Source organism: Octopus bimaculoides, chromosome 15, assembly GCF_001194135.2.
Source record: "Octopus bimaculoides isolate UCB-OBI-ISO-001 chromosome 15, ASM119413v2, whole genome shotgun sequence".
In the NCBI taxonomy this organism is placed as follows: Eukaryota; Metazoa; Mollusca; class Cephalopoda; order Octopoda; family Octopodidae; genus Octopus; species Octopus bimaculoides.
This window is the reverse complement of record NC_068995.1, coordinates 32,844,155-32,854,803: the sequence shown is the minus strand read 5'-3', so window position 1 is coordinate 32,854,803 and position 10,649 is coordinate 32,844,155. Positions and strand designations below refer to the sequence as shown.

Below are 10,649 nucleotides of genomic sequence, written 5' to 3'. Positions count from 1 at the left end.
GTCAGCTCACCACCCTAGAATGTAAACATTCATTTTTGAAATATATTCTTTATTCTTATTGCTTAAGTGTTACTCCCTTACTTCCTTACTTACTGACATTAAATTTTGTAACATTTTACCTCATAACTCTTTTTCTACTAATTTTTGTTCAATGCGACTAGCGATTCTAAATTTCTTATGATTTTTCTATCATTTAAGCCTATGAAAAGTATACTTTAATTTAAAATTTTTAAATTTATGTTAATTGAAGATGAATATCTGTCTTATTGCCTCCCCCCCTTGAGGTCGCAGATATTTTAATGTAACTTTTTTTCTACTGAACCAAATCTCAAACTATTTATGCCAAAGTGTAGCTGAGGAGGTGTCCTCTTTAAAACTGTTAACAGAGAACTGAATTAATGGTGAAGCTTCGAAATTACTGCGATTAACGAAATGGTGGACTTAAAAATATATTCAACCACTACCATGGTTGAATAATTATACTATAGACAAATATGAGATTGCCTCAACGTCTCCGTGACAGGATATTCATCCAACACTTGGGATAACCTCAGTGATGATTGAAAACCAAACCTAGGGTAAGTGTTTGTTAGCTGACATCAAAAGTAGACAGGTTAATTTCTAAGAAATTAAACCCATTAGATTTCAAGTGGACTATATATTATTGCTGCTGGGAGCTGGCACGCCAATCGTCATAAAGGCGATCGGTTCTAAGTCAGATAGGTCGTAAGTCAATGACGAGCTGTACATGAAAAGAAGAATCCCTGCAATGTTGTACAAATTTTCACTGTATCTCTCTCTAATCGATTGTATTTAGAGATTGCAAATCAGTTTGGTTTATTCTTTCTTAAAGCTGCTCAGAATTTCTAGTCTTTTGTGCAAGTCTGTTGTTACAAAGCCTAGTGTACCTATGATAACAGGTACAACTGAATATCTATATGATCAAGAGAATAAGGGTTATAAGTATATAAGTTCACCATATATGTCTGATTTTTTCCCAGCTTTTGGACCAGAAAAAATATCGTCAAACCAGAAATGTGGCCCGAATACTTGCAATAAAGTGAACTCCACCAACAGTATTCAAGAACTATGTGATGTTAATCCGAGTGGTGGATTAAATCTACCAGTCAAGTAAACCATGGTGGGATTTGAATTCTGAACACACAGAACCAGAGCAAATATCTTAAGGTATCTCGTCTGGAGCTCTAACACATCCTGCCTTTTATATATACAGATGTTGTACCTGAATCTAAAATAATTATTGCAAATTTTTTCCACAGGGGCAGCTTGGGGGAGGTGGGGGTGAGTCGATTACATCGAACCAGTGTTCAGCTGGTACTTATTTTATCGACACCGAAAGGATGAAAGGCAAAGTCGACCTCGGCAGAATTTGAACTCAGACCGTAGCGACGGGCAAAATACTGTTAAGCATTTCGTCCAGCGTGCTAACGATTCTGCCAGCTCGCTGCCTAGGCCAAGCTATTGTAGCATAAGCCTTAAGGGATACTTCTCTCTCTCTCTGTTATATATACATGGATACAGACATAGTGGATAAGAGCTAGGCTTCGGCCGCACCTTTGGACCCTGTTGTGTCCACCACGCTGATTAGTTGGTATTGGCACAGTTTGTCTCTTGTTCTATTGCACGCCAAGATGCAACCCAACCAATCGCAGCCTTCAGATAAGGTTGCATGAGACAGTCTTTCCTGAACCCCAGTTTGAGCCGACAGTATGTTATAAATAGCTAGTTTCTCACCGTCACAATTTGTCAGTCTTCTCGGCTCCTGACCTTCTGAGGTCTAGCCACTGACCACAGAGCACACTGCCAGTTCCAGCGACGACAACAGCAGTCACATGGAGAACACCAACACTTTGTTCAGCAGCTTACAGGCTTCAATCTTCATCGCCTCCAGCTTCTTAGCGTCAGCACCAACTACTCTACGTACACACCACCACCAACGCTCGCACAGGTTCTATCTCCATACTGTTTGTGAATTACTTCACCATGGTTAACAGCAAATACAACTTGCAAGAACTCCTGTAACAAGTAACCTGCATTGAAGCCTACCTCTCACGACATGTACCTCTCTCCGGCTCTGCTACGTGGCCTCAACTTCTTGATACAGCACCTCAACCACTGTGTACCTTGAATACGAACTGGTATTTTATCATCCTTGTGTCTGGACTTTCTTCCAACTTCATTATAGACTCTTTTCTATGCTCTGTATCTCTCACACATACATACATCCATGTTTGTATACCCATACACTTTGTTTACATGACGGCCTGTCTATTATTATATTTATATATCTCAGTCACACACACAAGTTGACATATCAATAAAATCTTCTCTTAAACCTTCGACTGGTTGTATTTCTCTTTTCCTTCTGGCACTTATACTCATTTATCCTCTTTTCATATTTTTATTTGTATCGACCATGCGATGTACTAAAGGAGCCATTCCTTGTCACCTTCTCCTGTCACACGGTCCTTACACTATAATAACCTGGCCAAGTTTGGTTATATCCATGGAACTGTAAACCATTTCCTTCATTTTGTGAACCCTATCACTGATATATGCGCCAATAATATTGAAGGTCTCTGGGCATATATAAAGAGGTATCAGTGATATTGACTTTCTAGGGCAGGATTCATAACAGACGAACTGTAGACAGAAACTTCATTGCGGGCTAGCTAGGACATTGGTCAGCAGCAAAAGAAAAGGGACTTCCAGGAGAAGGAAAATATAAAAATGTCAACAGTGCGTGTGAAACAAATCTGAGTGAACTCTAAACAGAAATAACTGACGACTTAAGTCCTGATGTGCGTAAAGTAATAAACCTTTGATAAATGTATTCTTGTCTCCACTAGTTTGTTTGCGTATAGCTTAACAAAGCTATAACTTGGTCACACGTGGAAGATGCATTGCATAAACCTTACAATATAAGTTGTCGTATCTATCGCTAAATGTAATGTTTTCATATATTGCTGATGTTTATGCTCAGTTAATTGTCAATTTGTTGATTTTTATCTATTGTCATTAATTTATAACATGTAACGTTAATTCTTTTCGTTTTTTTTTTTTCATTAAAAAGCATGTCACAAACTTATGCTCATCTGCTTACTATTATTGTGAGAAAATAAAACGTACATTATTGCATACACGGTTATTTTTTCATTTCCAGGGGTGGGGGAGAAAATAAAGTCAAGAACTGGATCGATTTCATCGATTAAACCACATCATGCCCTCAAATTTGTGACCTTAGAAATGATTATTGGATACACATTACTTTTATTATTTGGCTCAAATAATTTGCTCAGGAAAATTCTTTGAAAGAAAAGAAGTTCTTCAGGAAAGGTGGGCTTTACCAATGATTTTGTTTTGAATACACGTTACATTAACAGTTTTTTAAAGCACAAAAATCCGAAGACCACTTTAAAAAAAAGAAAGCCTTTAGTAAATAAATTTCAGGAGGTAAAATCTGAGACTTCACCATTGTGTTGTTTAGCCCTATATGAAGCCCTGATTGAATTTGATCTATGGTCAAACTCAATCCAACCATTGCCATTTTGTACTAGAGCTGCATTATCCAATGTGAGATCTTTTCCATTTGACTGCCAAGTTTTCAAAAGTCTACTGAAAATTTTAAAATTTGGTACAATCTTGTAGTTTTCCAAGCCGAATTGCTGGGGTTATTTCACTTTTTCCAGAATTTTCTTTTTTTAACGTTATAGAGGTTTAAACCCAGTCAAGAAATAGAATTTGGAAGCTGTCATTTTATGTGTGACATTTTGTCAACATCCTGAAAATAGCACGTTGTCAATATTTGTATTCCACACGCGGAAAATGAGAAACAACACGTCTTTTGTAGTTTTAAGCATTCAATATGCATTTAATGTGATCTCCATTACAGATGCAAGGTTACAGGAGCTTGCGGCCATAACCAAACAGAAGGGTAAAATTTCCAGGTGGGTAAAACAGTAGAACACAGTATCGACAAGTGGTTTCAATATATTTGTCAATATGTGCTTTCTCGCAGACCTCATGTTCGGCTTGTTACTATTGAAAGACATGAATGTGTCTGTGACTTACGATTGGCTAAAATTACCCAAAATTTTCAAACTTTAATAGCTAACTAGACTACCCGTGACCTGTTGGGTCACTGACAGTTCAGGTTATAAAACATTGAAGCTGATTTCAACATTGCATTGAAATGAAAGTTAATTTCATGACGATTCAGTTAAATATTTCAATTTGTTCATATCATCATAGGTCTGGTTTGCAAGTTCATGTTTAAGGTTTTATTGATTATTTACATCATCTAATAGAAATAGAATAAACTTTAACTCCAGTAACAGCATTTATTTATGGCATATGTGCACACTTCTACAAAAATGAAAAAGGAATTGTTATATAATGTAAGCATAAAATTAATTGAAACAATTTTCCTATTTCAGAGTGATGTTACTTTTGGAGCATTTTCCCATTATGCGCTGTTTTAGCTATTTATGAAGGTACCCCCACCACCACCACCACCACCACAAAAAATAAAAAAACTGCATATCTCGGGAATCCGTGGTCTGATTTACGTGAAACTTGTTTTATTCTGATTGTATTCACATTTCAGGGATACCTTACTTTCAGAGAATTTTCCCATTATGCGCTGGTTTGGCTCTATTAAATTACAGACAAGCACGCACACAAGCAAACAATCACAGTTTTAGTAATATATAGATAACTTTTTATTTATTGATTTATAGTAAAAATGATTTTCATGGCATTGATTAGCCTATAAAAGTGTATCATTACACAGGGTATGAAATCAGTTCGAACAAAAATTGAAACTGGCAGCCAAATGGAAAAGATCCTCGATGTGTTCTTTCTTCTACATGACTTTAGGTATAATTTAAAAAAGATTTTGCTATCATATCTAGCAGGTTGAGCGACTACATAGGAGCTCTCATTGGTTCATCCAAAGTGAATTTGTTACTAAATGTCATTTCTGCATCAACGCACCTATGATCAAATGTTCCAGCAACGACTATCCTGACTTTTTATTCAGTATCTAAGATTCTCATTATCCATTGTGTCCCTTTCTTTTCTTTTTTTTTTTTTAAAGACAGTAGGATGTCATTTGAGGAAAATTTGGCAGCTCTTTTCTCTCGAGTTCAATGATGCCACAAGCACTTTTGTTGGCTTGTCCAAAATCATTTAGAAGAGGAAAGATCTTTGATGAAATAGTACTAAAATTCTTCTAATTTAATTATAGATTTTCATTTTCGATTCACCATTACTACTGCAGTAAGGAAACCCAGCAGCTAAATGTTATAAAGGAACCTAGCAAAATAAAAACAACATAAGTTTCTATTGTCAAACTCCTCAAAATCTCTTTGCAGTTAATCTGCCCAAAACAGTATCGAAACACTGTCTTGAAAAGCAAGGAGACATTGAACAATATAACTGTAAATATATAAAAAGATGGGATGGTCAGTATTGAAGACCTTTGATCATAAAACTCAGGTGCAGGCATGGCTGTATGGTTAAGAAACTCGTTTTGCAACCACGTAGTTTAGGGTTCAGTCTCATTGCATAGCACCTTGAACAAAGCCCCCGAGCCCATCAATGCTTTGTGAGGGAATTTAGAAGATGGAAACTGTGTGGAAGCCTGATATAGATAGACAGATTTGCATGTGCGTGTCATTGCTTGACAACCAGTGTTCCTTTGTTTACGTCCCCATACCTTAGCAGTTCAGCAAAAGAGACCAATAGAATATATACCAGACATAAGTTCTGGGATCGATTTGTTTGACTAAACTCTTCAAGGCAGTGCCCCAGCATGACCACACTCCAATAACTAAGATTAGTAAAATAATTTTTAAAGAAAAATGAGTTTAACTGCAACCTCAAGATCAATAAAATTTCTTCTTCTTTCTACTTCTCTCTGAAAATTAAAGTTTGTTCCTCCTTCCTCCTACTCATATTACTTAAAATCACTATGACTACAGGTGGCTTATATATTGATTACTTAAGGGATAATAACAAAATCGATAGAAGGCTGGATAAAGTGCTTTACAATATTTATGTATGTAGCTTTTTATGATCTAGTTTCAAATTATCCTGGCGTCAGTTTAATCATGACCAACCTGACTTTTGTGGAAAGTATCTAGGGCTAAAATTATCTCGTGAAGGTAAAAAGTATTCACGTTTCTAGTGTTTACATTTTAGAATTATGCAGAAACAACGTTGGAACATGGAGTGATCTAAAACAAATTCAAAAATTTGCTGTCAATTTTATTTACATAATTGTAATTTATACCATGGAAAACGTATCTGAGCAAAAGTTCATTTTTGAGAAATTTATGAGGAAACATTGAGGAGGCACCAAATTGTAATTATGCCCTACTTCATTCACATTAACACTCATTTAAAAGTTAACATTTTCTTTCTATTTATCCCAAGTACATTTTGAAATGTCTATATCTTAATTACTTGATATACTTTAACCCTTTGTGGGTATTTATTTTCTCTTTTTCTCTTTCAAATATGCTATTTCTTATCCACATTTGCACATCTTGTTAGTCTAGATGTTGGTTTCATAGGTGCTACATTTTTCACTTCAAATGTTGGCAACAGTAATTGGAAATGTACAAAAGGATCTTTTCTGTTGTCAGTTTTCTTTTTTTTTTTTCTTAATTTCGTTCCGATTGTTTTCAAGTTTGGTGTGTTGACATAGTTTTGTATGTTAATTATGAAAATGAAATTCATTTTTTCCATAAAGTAAGAAATAATAAGGTAATAACTTTTAAAGTTTGTAAATTTGGGGTAATTTTTGCCAATCAAAAACCACAAGCACATTGGTACCTGTTCCATAGTAACAAGCAAAGGTGTAGTGTACTTAAAACTACCACCACAAGTACCTATTTTCTGAATTTTCTCTGAAAAATATGTATTAATTGTTTATATGAACTGCACTATTACTACAGTATAATGCATAGTTTTATTTATTTATTTTGTAATTTTTTTACAAAAAAATTTCATTAAGGCTTTTTCCTTTTTAAATTGTTTGCATACCTAGTTGACCGTTTCAACTCTAACCTTGACCCTAACCCTAAACCCTAATGTTTTTGTTTTGTAATTTTTCACAAAAAAATTTTGTTGAGGGTTTTTTCTTTTTAAATTATTTACATGCCTGTTCAAGCATTTCACATGACTTTATTTGTTAAAACTTATTAAAACTTCTTACAGCTTTTGTCGTCGTTATGTTTTGCTTTCGTTTTGTGATAGACAGTTATCATACAGAAAATACCAGTTTCCAAATCTTTGTTTTCTGATTGGATAAAAAGTATCACATTTTAAACCTCTCTTCACTCTTTTACTTTTTTACTTGTTTCAATCATTTGACTGCAGCCACGCTGAAGCACTGCCTTTAGTCGAGCAAATCAACCCCAGGACTTATTCTTTGTAAGCCTAGTACTTATTCTATCGGTCTCTTTTGCCGAACCGCTAAGTTACAGGGACGTAAACACACCAGCATCGGTTGTCATGTGATGTTGGGGGGGGACAAACACAGACACACGCACATACATATATATTTATATATATATATATATATACGACGGGCTTCTTTCAGTTTCCGTCTACTCACAAGGCTTTGGTCGGCCCGAGGCTATAGTAGAAGACACTTGCCCAAGGTGCCATGCTGTGGGACTGAACCCAGAACCATGTGGTTGGTAAGCAAGCTACTTACCACTTAACATTTTTAAAAAAATTTTCTAAAATCAGATTCAGCATGAAAAATTTTTAAGTTTCAAAAGCTGTGACAGCAACAGAAAAGACTCAGCACACATCAAGATGCTGGGACTTCACATTCATCAGCCATGAATTTAAACCAACTAAGACGAAAATCATTCGGGATTTCATAGTCAAGGAGATCCAATGAAGGTTGCTCCAGCAATTCATGTGAGTATAATATACATTGTATACTGGCACTCTATTGGCTACAACGACAAGGATTCCAGTTGATCCAATCAATAGAACAACCTGCTCATGAAATTAATGTGCAAGAGGCTGAGCACTCCACAAACACGTGTACCCATAACATAGTTCTTAGGGAGATTCAGCATGACAAAGCATGTGACAAAGTCAGCTCTTTGAAATGAAAGTACTACTCATTTTTGCCAGTTGAATGGACTGGAGCAACATGAAATAAAGTGTCTTGCTCAAGGACAAAACACGTTGAAAGGGAGAGATAAAATAAAAAATGTAGATGATATAAACAAAATGTGTTAGCACTTAGGTGATGCAATCTCTTTGATGCAGGAAAGTCTCCAACTAAGGCCAATCAAGGAACTCTGGAGATCCAGGATAAGCCTGAACACCAAGGATACAAATCCTTTTCTCCAATCTACAGATACATGCTTTGAGTAGTTCCATTCACCCAAATCACTTTTATCTCAGTCACCCACTGTTTGATAAATGTGCTGGAGGAGAGCACTTCCCTCATCATGCTCCCTTTCCTTTCCAAGTAAAACTTGAAGAAGTTAATGAAACTTGACCAAAGAAGAAGGTGCCTGTCCTCAATCCTTTCAGCCTGGTCCACCACTACAATAATGATTTCAAACTTTGGCACAAAACCAGCATTATTGAGGGAGTGGATAAGTCATTTACATCGACCTCAGTATTCAACTGATTTTTATTTTATCGACCCTGAAAGGATGAAAAACAAAGTCAGCCTCAGTGGAATTTGAACTCAGAATGTAAAGATGGGCAAAATGCCTTGCAGCATTTTGCCTGGTATGCTATTAGTTCTGCCAGCTTGCCACCTTACAACACAATAATAATAATAACAATCATCATCATAATCATCTTCAAAATGCTTTTAGTCTTTTTCTTGTTTCAGTCATTTAACTGTGGTCATGCCGTAGCACTGCTTTGAACATGGTACTCTTAAACAGCCATGAACTTAACCAACTGGAAAGACAAACAGACATTGTCAAAGAAATTTGGTGGAAATGATATCAACTCCACCCCACAATTAATGATGGAAGTATTTACATTTAGAAGATAACATTTCTACAATAAAAATATACATTTTCAACATCCTTCTTTTTTATTCTTTTACTTGTTTTAGTCATTAGACTGCAGTCCTGATGGGGGATTGCCTTTGAGTGTCTAGTTAGTTAAATCCACTTTAGTTACTTATTTTAAGTTAGGTACTTATTCATTCAGTCTTTTTATTTGAAACTTCTAAGTTACATGGATATATGAAAACCAACACCAGCTATTAAGCAATGAGAGATAGACACACATGCCTACACACACATGCAGCTCCTCTTGCAGAAGTAAACACTGGGAAAATTTTCCTCCTTCTCCAATACCTGTAATGTACATTCTAATCTAGATCTTACTTATATATAGGCCACATCCTATTCTTCCCTGATATAAATCTCTCACCTATTTCTAATCTATCTTGGCTGTACAGGTTGCACCCTCTATTCTGCTTCATCCTAAAACATGGTGTCTGTGCTTACATATACTCCACTCTCCCTGTTATTCACTTCTCTCACCTGCATATCAGGAATAAATACTTCCAGCTACTCTGCATCAAAACCACCCATCCTCACTTCCCCCAACAGCTCAAACCATCAGTTTCTCTCTGATCTCACCTCATCCTACATTCATAACATGTGCCTTACTTCATCTCTACTTGATGTCATTGATAAATTCATAAAGCACCTCCATGTCATTCTTATGGTAGTGGTGCAGAAGTCAAGTCTTCTGTACTCCTTAACTAGCTTCATCAACTTGTCTCATTGGTCTACATTCATCTCAGTTCAATACTTAGCTACCCCAAATTCCCTTGATCACTTTCATAATACCAAATGTAATCTACACCAAACTATGTCTTCACACCCATTAGGTCATCCAACAACTACCTTATATTCATATATCACACAACACCCCCTACCCTATGGCACTTCAAGTTAGCCAACTGATCGGGGTCTTTGAGTTTTATGCCTACAACTCATGACAGCATATGTGCTTACTTCTGATCCATCACAAACACCTATACAGTGACTGAAACTTTTCTTTTAAGTATATCCCTCCACTTTCCACAACAACAAAAATCCAGTATCCATGTCCACCAAAAGGTACTAGTCAAGTGCTAGGAGTCAATATAAATGATTCTTTCCTTTCCACAAAGTTTGCAATCCATCTTTTTCTCTCTGTTTCCTCTAGGTCAACTTTGCTTTTCATTATGTGGGTCAACAAAATAAAGTATAATCAACCATAACTGTGTGGTAAGCAGCTTGCTTCCCAACCACATGGTTCTGGGCTCAGTCCCACTGTGGAAAATTGGGCAAGTGTCTCCTCCTATAACCTCAGTCCAACCAAAGCTTTGTGAGTGGATTTGCTAGAAAGAAACAGAAAGAAGCCTGTCGGGCATGACTGTGTGATTAGGAAGCTTGCTTCCCAGCTACATGGTTTCGGGTTCAGTCCCACTGCGTGGCACCTTGGACAAGTATCTTCTGCTATACCCCCAGGCCAACCAAAGCTTTGTAATTGAATTTGGTAGGCGGAGTTCCTGCAGTATGTGTACATGTGTGTGTAAGTGCTTGTGCCTCCTAACAGAGATGATGATATATATA

General features: G+C 36.3%; 1 long non-coding RNA gene across 1 annotated transcript; it reads left to right on the top strand.

Moving 5' to 3' along the window:
* The first annotated feature begins 6,021 nt into the window (after positions 1–6,021).
* Positions 6,022–9,104, top strand: LOC106878216 (uncharacterized). The gene is made up of 2 exons (XR_001410479.2): positions 6,022–6,388; positions 8,900–9,104. It is a non-coding gene; the product is annotated as an uncharacterized LOC106878216 (long non-coding RNA).
* The last annotated feature ends 1,545 nt before the right edge of the window (positions 9,105–10,649 follow it).